The sequence below is a fragment of the Durio zibethinus genome, unplaced genomic scaffold (genome assembly GCF_047325235.1).
Source record: "Durio zibethinus cultivar Kanyao isolate XHJ-2024 unplaced genomic scaffold, ASM4732523v1 HiC_scaffold_211, whole genome shotgun sequence".
Taxonomy (NCBI): domain Eukaryota; kingdom Viridiplantae; phylum Streptophyta; class Magnoliopsida; order Malvales; family Malvaceae; genus Durio; species Durio zibethinus.
The window spans coordinates 35,001-43,434 of record NW_028322834.1 but is presented as its reverse complement, the minus strand read 5'-3'; the positions used below and the strand labels follow the sequence as shown (position 1 = coordinate 43,434).

The 8,434-nt window shown below is 35.4% G+C and overlaps 1 non-coding gene across 1 annotated transcript; it reads right to left on the bottom strand.

Moving 5' to 3' along the window:
- Positions 1-1,818: 1,818 nt before the first annotated feature.
- On the bottom strand, positions 1,819-1,890 carry TRNAC-GCA (transfer RNA cysteine (anticodon GCA)). Its single transcript has one exon. It is a non-coding gene; the product is annotated as a tRNA-Cys (tRNA).
- Between the last annotated feature and the right edge of the window lie 6,544 nt (positions 1,891-8,434).

Below are 8,434 nucleotides of genomic sequence, written 5' to 3'. Positions count from 1 at the left end.
TGTTCATTCTAGTTCCTACCGCCTTTTTACTTATAATATACGTAAAAACTGTCAGTCAAAGTGATTAATTTGAATGAAACTTGACTTTTTATCAAGGATTTAAGAAAAAAAGGATTCCAATTTCACGTCTTAAATAAATTAAATAAAATGAATGGACTAGAATCAGCAGTATCCTATCAAACTCGATAGTATGGTAGAAAAAAAATATGAATCTTTCTACCATACTATCCATATCTATTATTGTAATGTATATAAGATACAAGCTTAATATAGATGAATCTACAATATGTATCTTCATACATGTCGATATCAATTAAATATATGTAATGAAATATATGTAATGTACATAGTATCTCAATTTTATTTCTTCGCTTGATCTATTTTATTTGTGTTGATTTCAATCAATCTGAAATAATTGAAAGGCAAGTCTTACGATTTTCTAATTCTTTCATTTCATGGAACCGATTTTTAATTTAACTTCTTTTCTTTGATCCATGATATGAAATGAGTCAATAAAGCATGGCATAAATAAAATTCCTAAAATAATAAATAAAACAGGGGGTAAGTGTGCAATATGTGACTACACTAAGGCAAGATCTTATTAAATAAAAGAACTACTTTTTTTCTCTTTGAACAGTAACAGTAAAGAGGGAAGGAAATAAAAACAAACAAATACAGAAAAAAAAAAGGGGGGGGGGTTCCTTGTCCCTCATTGTCCATATATAACTCTGGTAAGAGCTGGTTCATCAAAATAGAAAATTTAGGAAGAATTCTTTTTTTTTTTTAATAAATTGCCTATCATCCGTATCCCTTTTACTTTCGAAATACGAACATGGGAATTATTGAAATGTTTGTTTGATTTTGATTGAAAGGGTATTATTCATAGAATACATTACTCCACTAGAATCCAAGAATTTCGAAATGAAGACTAATAAAATAGTTAAAAAGGCTTTGCAAAACGATCTAGAAAACAATTGATACGGTTTGATTCCTCAACCCAATTAGAAGTACCCCTAGAGTCCACTTCTTCCCCATACTACGAGTGAAAGGGAAAATGTAAAGACTACCATTAAAGCAGCCCAAGCAAGACTTACTATATCCATGTGTATTATGTCCCCTAATTTCTATGAATATGAAACAAATAGGAAGGAATTTTTCCATTATTGTTCACTAATAATAGTGGAATTACCGGTGCAGAGTCAAAAGGAAAAGGGAATTCTGACACACCACCGTTGATGAAACACTTCAATAAATCCGCTTATAACAAGTTCTTATATGATTTCTAGTAAAATCGAGAACCATTAAGCACAAGCAAAATACGCAGTAACACTTTTGGAAGTATCAAAAGAATGTTACTCACATGTAGCAATAATAAGACTTCTTCTTTCTTTTGGTGTCCCTTATTAAGTAAAAGCCAATTATCCATCCAATCTAATATTGATTGGATGCCTGAACACTCAGAGACTTTCATCAGTCTGTATACAAAGTATCTTCCAACCCTTCTACAACCATTCATTAGTTAATTAAACACTCCCGTTATCCAATCTAATTCAAGACTCCGATAGTAGCCCCTCTATTAGTAGGGGAGGGGCTACCATATCAAGATTTACTCATTCCCTTCCACTACTCTAGTTTTTCCTTGAATCCTAGACGTAAGGATTTACAACACTTTAGAAAACAAAACCTCCGGAAGTTTATAATCAAGTTTATAATCAAGAAAGTATCAAGAGTCCTTTTCTTACACTTGTTTTTGCCGGAGAAAATTGGTCGAGTTATATCAGCAAAACAGAATATAGGATTTCGCGTTTTTTGTTGATCAGGCGACACCCGGATTTGAACTGGGGAATAAGGGATTTGCAGTCCCCCGCCTTACCGCTCGGCCATGTCGCCAAAAGGCTACAAACAAAAAAATGAGAGTATCCCCTTTTTATTTTTAGATTGGATCCATACCTTCAATTGGTTATAGTATCTCAAGACACACAATATCTAAAAACAAAAACTTTCCCTTTCTTTTTTCTTTTCTATTGAAAAAGAAAATGTGGATTCTCAGTTACAAAAGTAAAAATGCAGGACAAAAAAATTGGAACCATTAACTATTAACTATTGACGGCAAATTTATGGACGATTCTTCTTCACTTGTCTTTCTCTAATGGTATAAGAAAATAAAAATGGATACATAACTAATTAGTATTGATTTTTTTTTTCAATTTTTCAATTCAATAAAAAAACTTTCTTAATTTCAATTATAAATTATATAATTATAAATTATATTATAATAATATAACAGCAATTATGAGTCTATGTAAACCCCCGAACATAAGTTGTTACACAGCTCTAGTTATCTAATGAGGTATTTTATCTATCTAGATATGATGTCCATAGGGAATCAGCAAGAAATTATCGTGTTTCAATTTTTCATTGAATAGATTAAAATTAAAGAAAAAATAGAATTTTTGATAGAGCACGCCATGTGTTGTCTCCACTAGAGAGCTATAATGGAATAAAAAGAAAAGAGGAAAGACATATATAAATAGAAATGCTATATCTGCATATGTTTAATAAATACAAGCCCTCTTTTCGTACGCACTTCAATCATATTCTAAATATTCTACTAAAAAATAAAAAACTAAAAAATGGGTAAAAACATCTCTCTTCTCTGCGAATCATTTTTTGAACAGAACAATGGAATCTATGAAAAAATTAAGTGCTAGAAAAATCAACTCTCTCCCGATATATATTTTATGATTATTTTGTCTTTATCTCAACGAACAGATCAAATCAGGAATTCATTTCATTTTTCTGGTATTCAATCGGATTGGAATATGGAATATCATAATAATGGTAGAAATTGAATTATTATTTTTTTTTTTGATATTCTATACAAAACTCCATAAGGCTAAATGGCATTTATCAATTCTTTTATGTAGCTGTTTGTTATAAATATAAATTAAAATTTGAGTATAATTTTTCTTCTTCCGTTCATACGCATTTCATACATTCCATATATATTATATGGTATATGGAGTTAGATAAAATTTCATGTGATTCAGTAAACAGAATAGAAATTCAATTCCATCATTATTAGATCGATTCATATGATTCGATGAAGAATGAGAAAAGAATGGGATTTTTTTGATAAATGGGAAATTCAAAATGCTCGGGAATGAAAATGGGGAAATGTATACAATACCTGGGTTGAATCAGATACAATTTGAAGGATTTTGTGGGTTCATGGATCGGGGCTTAACAGAAGAACTTGATAAGTTTCCAAAAATTGAAGATACAGATCAAGAAATTGAATTTCAATTATTTGTGGAAACATATCAATTGGTGGAACCGTTGATAAAAGAAAGGGATGCTGTATATGAATCACTCACATATTCTTCTAAATTATATGTATCCGCAGGATTAATTTTGAAAACCAGTAAGGATATGCAAGAACAAACAATTTTTATTGGAAACATTCCTTTAATGAACTCCCTCGGAACTTCTATAGTAAATGGAATATACAGAATTGTGATCAATCAAATATTGCAAAGCCCCGGTATCTATTATCGATCAGAATTGGATCCTAACGGAATTTCGGTCTATACTGGTACCATAATATCAGATTGGGGGGGGAGGTTCGAATTAGAGATTGATAGAAAAGCAAGGATATGGGCTCGTGTAAGTAGGAAACAGAAAATATCTATTCTAGTTCTATCATCAGCTATGGGTTCGAATCTAAGAGAAATTCTAGAGAATGTTTGCTACCCTGAAATTTTCTTGTCTTTCCTGACCGATAAGGAAAAAAAAAAAATTGGGTCAAAAGAAAATGCCATTTTGGAGTTTTATCAACAATTTTCTTGTGTAGGCGGGGATCCGGTATTTTCTGAATCCTTGTGTAAGGAATTACAAAAGAAATTCTTTCAGCAAAGATGTGAATTAGGAAGGATTGGTCGACGAAATATGAACCAGAGACTGAATCTTAATATACCTCAGAACAATACATTTTTGTTACCGCGAGATATATTGGCAGCTGCGGATCATTTGATTGGAATGAAATTTGGAATGGGTACACTTGACGATATGAATCATTTGAAAAATAAGCGTATTCGTTCTGTAGCGGATCTCTTACAAGATCAATTCGGATTGGCTCTGGTTCGTTTAGAAAATGTAGTTAGAGGAACTATATGCGGAGCAATTAGGCATAAATTGATACCGACTCCTCAGAATTTGGTAACTTCGACTCCATTAACAACCACTTATGAATCCTTTTTCGGATTACACCCATTGTCTCAAGTTTTGGATCGAACAAATCCATTGACACAAATAGTTCATGGGAGAAAATTGAGTTATTTGGGCCCCGGAGGATTGACCGGGCGAACTGCTAATTTTCGGATACGAGATATCCATCCTAGTTACTATGGACGCATTTGCCCAATTGACACGTCTGAAGGAATCAATGTTGGACTTATTGGATCCTTAGCAATTCATGCCAGGATTGGTCGTTGGGGGTCTCTAGAAAGTCCATTTTATAAAATATTTGAGAGATCAAAAAAAGCACAGATGCTTTATTTATCCCCAAGTCGAGATGAATATTATATGGTAGCGGCAGGAAATTCTTTGGCCTTGAATCAGGGTATTCAGGAAGAACAGGTTGTTCCGGCTCGATACCGCCAAGAATTCCTGACTATTGCATGGGAACAAGTTCATCTTCGAAGTATTTTTCCTTTTCAATATTTTTCTATGGGAGCTTCCCTCATTCCTTTTATCGAGCATAATGACGCGAATCGGGCTTTAATGAGTTCTAATATGCAACGCCAAGCAGTTCCGCTTTCGCGTTCCGAGAAGTGCATTGTTGGAACTGGGTTGGAACGCCAATTGGCTCTAGATTCAGGGGTTCCCGCTATAGCCGATCAAGAGGGAAAGATCATTTCTACCGATACTGACAAGATTATTTTATCGGGTAATGGGGATACTCTAAGCATTCCATTAGTTATGTATCAACGTTCCAACAAAAATACTTGTATGCATCAAACTCCCCGGGTTCAGCGGGGTAAATGCATTAAAAAGGGACAGATTTTAGCGGATGGTGCCGCTACGGTTGGTGGCGAACTCGCTTTGGGCAAAAACGTATTAGTAGCTTATATGCCATGGGAAGGTTACAATTTTGAGGATGCGGTACTCATTAGCGAGCGTCTAGTATATGAAGATATTTATACTTCTTTTCACATACGAAAATATGAAATTCAGACTCATGTGACAAGCCAAGGTCCTGAAAGAATCACTAACGAAATATCGCACCTAGAAGCCCATTTACTCCGCAATTTAGACAAAAATGGAATTGTGATGCTGGGATCTTGGGTGGAGACGGGCGATATTTTAGTAGGTAAATTAACGCCTCAGGTGGCGAAAGAATCATCATATGCTCCAGAAGATAGATTATTACGGGCCATACTTGGGATTCAGGTATCCACTTCAAAGGAAACTTGTCTAAAATTACCTATAGGTGGGAGGGGTCGAGTCATCGATGTGAGATGGATCCAGAAAAAAGGGGGTTCTAGTTATAATCCGGAAACGATTCGTGTATATATTTCACAGAAACGCGAAATGAAAGTAGGCGATAAAGTAGCCGGAAGACATGGAAATAAGGGTATCATTTCCAAAATTTTACCTAGACAGGATATGCCTTATTTGCAAGACGGAAGACCTGTTGATATGGTCTTCAACCCATTAGGAGTCCCTTCACGAATGAATGTGGGACAGATATTTGAATGCTCGCTTGGGTTAGCAGGGAGTCTACTAGATAGACATTATCGAATAGCACCGTTTGATGAGAGATATGAACAAGAGGCTTCGAGAAAACTAGTGTTTTCCGAATTATATGAAGCCGGTAAGCAAACAGCGAATCCATGGGTATTTGAACCCGAGTATCCAGGAAAAAGCAGACTATTTGATGGAAGAACGGGGGACCCTTTTGAACAACCTGTTATAATAGGAAAACCTTATATCTTGAAATTAATTCATCAAGTTGATGATAAAATACATGGGCGTTCCAGTGGACATTATACACTTGTTACACAACAACCACTTAGAGGAAGGTCCAAGCAAGGAGGACAACGGGTAGGAGAAATGGAGGTTTGGGCTCTAGAGGGATTTGGTGTTGCTCATATTTTACAAGAAATGCTTACTTATAAATCTGATCATATTAGAGCTCGCCAAGAAGTACTTGGTACTATGATCATTGGAGGAACAATACCTAAACCTGAAAATGCTCCAGAATCTTTTCGATTGCTCGTCCGAGAATTACGATCTTTGGCTCTGGAACTGAATCATTTCCTTGTATCTGAGAAGAACTTCCAGATTAATAGGAAGGAAGCTTAATCGGAATGAATCAGAATTTGTCTTCTATGATCGACCGATATAAACATCAACAACTCCGAATTGGCTCAGTTTCTCCCCAACAAATAAGTGCTTGGGCCAATAAAATCCTACCTAATGGAGAAACCGTTGGAGAGGTGACAAAACCCTATACTTTTCATTACAAAACCAATAAACCGGAAAAGGATGGATTATTTTGTGAAAGAATTTTTGGACCTATAAAAAGTGGAATTTGCGCTTGTGGAAATTATCGAGTAATTGGAAATGAAAAGCAGGGCCCTAAATTTTGTGAACAATGCGGAGTTGAATTTGTTGATTATCGGATACGAAGATATCAAATGGGATACATAAAACTGGCATGTCCAGTAACTCATGTATGGTATTTGAAACGTCGTCCTAGTTATATCGCCAATCTTTTAGATAAACCTCTTAAAGAATTAGAGGGTCTAGTATACTGCGATGTGTGATTTGATCGAAATTATGATTTTACCGATTAGCAATGAGAAACTGTCATCCCATTCAATCGAATTGGGATGCCCTGGATCTGACATGACATGTCTCTTGGGAGGAGTAACATGAAGCTCAGAATTATGGGTGTATTCAATACTCCCAAATAAAAAGGGAATTGGTCTATGGTCGAGTCAGTAAAAATAAATAAATAGGAATTTTGAGTTGTACCTCGTGAAAAAAAAAGACTTCTTTCTTTTGTGGAATTAACCATTCTCATTTCTTTTAGTTCTTTTAGAAAGAAATGAAATTATGTTCAAGTAAACAAATATGTCATGGTTGCAGGAGTCTATACATCGCATATAGGCTTAGGCTTTAAGTTAAGGGCATCGTGGTATAACCGTCGAGGTAAGGTAAGGCAGGACCTAAGAGATCGAATGGAAGGGTACATAGACAAGTAAATCCCTTATGACACTCCTTTAATTTAAGAGGATTCATCATTCGAGGGGAAGTAGACTACTCAAGAATTTCACATTTCATTTATGTCCTAATTTCGAATTGAATAAAGAATTAAGAAAATATAAATCAATAAAAGAAGAATGAATCAATGAAATGTTTCTTTGGAACTTGAGTAAAGAGTAGACCTTTTTTTGGGGGGGGTTCTAGAATTTGAAAGCGAGAACTCCTTTCTTTATCTTTATTTGGTGTAACTACTTGAGCCGGATGAGAGGAAACTCTCATGTCCGATTTTGAGGGGGGGGGGGAGAGATCCTGTAGGGCCCTATCCTAATTTTGCTTTTGCTAGGCCCATCGCTAAAAAACCTACTTTCTTACGATTACGAGGTTCATTCGAATATGAAATTCAATCCTGGAAATACAGTATCCCACTTTTTTTTACTACCCAAGGTTTCGATACATTTCGAAATCGAGAAATTTCTACTGGAGCAGGTGCTATTCGAGAACAATTAACCGATCTAGATTTGCGAATTCTTATCGATTATTCGTTGGTCGAATGGAAAGAATTAGGAGAAGAAGGCCTCGCGGGTAATGAATGGGAAGATCGAAAAATTGGAAGAAGAAAGGATTTTTTGGTTAGACGCATGGAATTGGCTAAGCATTTTATTCGAACAAATATAGAACCAGAATGGATGGTTTTATGTCTATTACCGGTTCTTCCTCCCGAGTTGAGACCGATCATTCAGATAGATGGGGGTAAACTAATGAGTTCGGATATTAATGAACTCTATAGAAGAGTTATCTATCGAAATAATACTCTTACCGATTTATTAACAACAAGTAGATCTACGCCAGGGGAATTAGTAATGTGTCAGGAAAAATTGGTACAAGAAGCCGTGGATACACTTCTTGATAATGGAACCCGCGGACAACCAATGAGGGACGGTCATAATCATAATAAGGTTTACAAGTCGTTTTCAGATGTAATTGAAGGCAAAGAGGGAAGATTTCGTGAGACTTTGCTTGGCAAACGAGTCGATTATTCGGGACGTTCTGTCATTCTTGTTGGCCCCTCACTTTCATTACATCGCTGTGGATTGCCTCGCGAAATAGCAATAGAGCTTTTCCAGACATTTGTAATTCGCGGTCTAATTAGACAACATCTTGC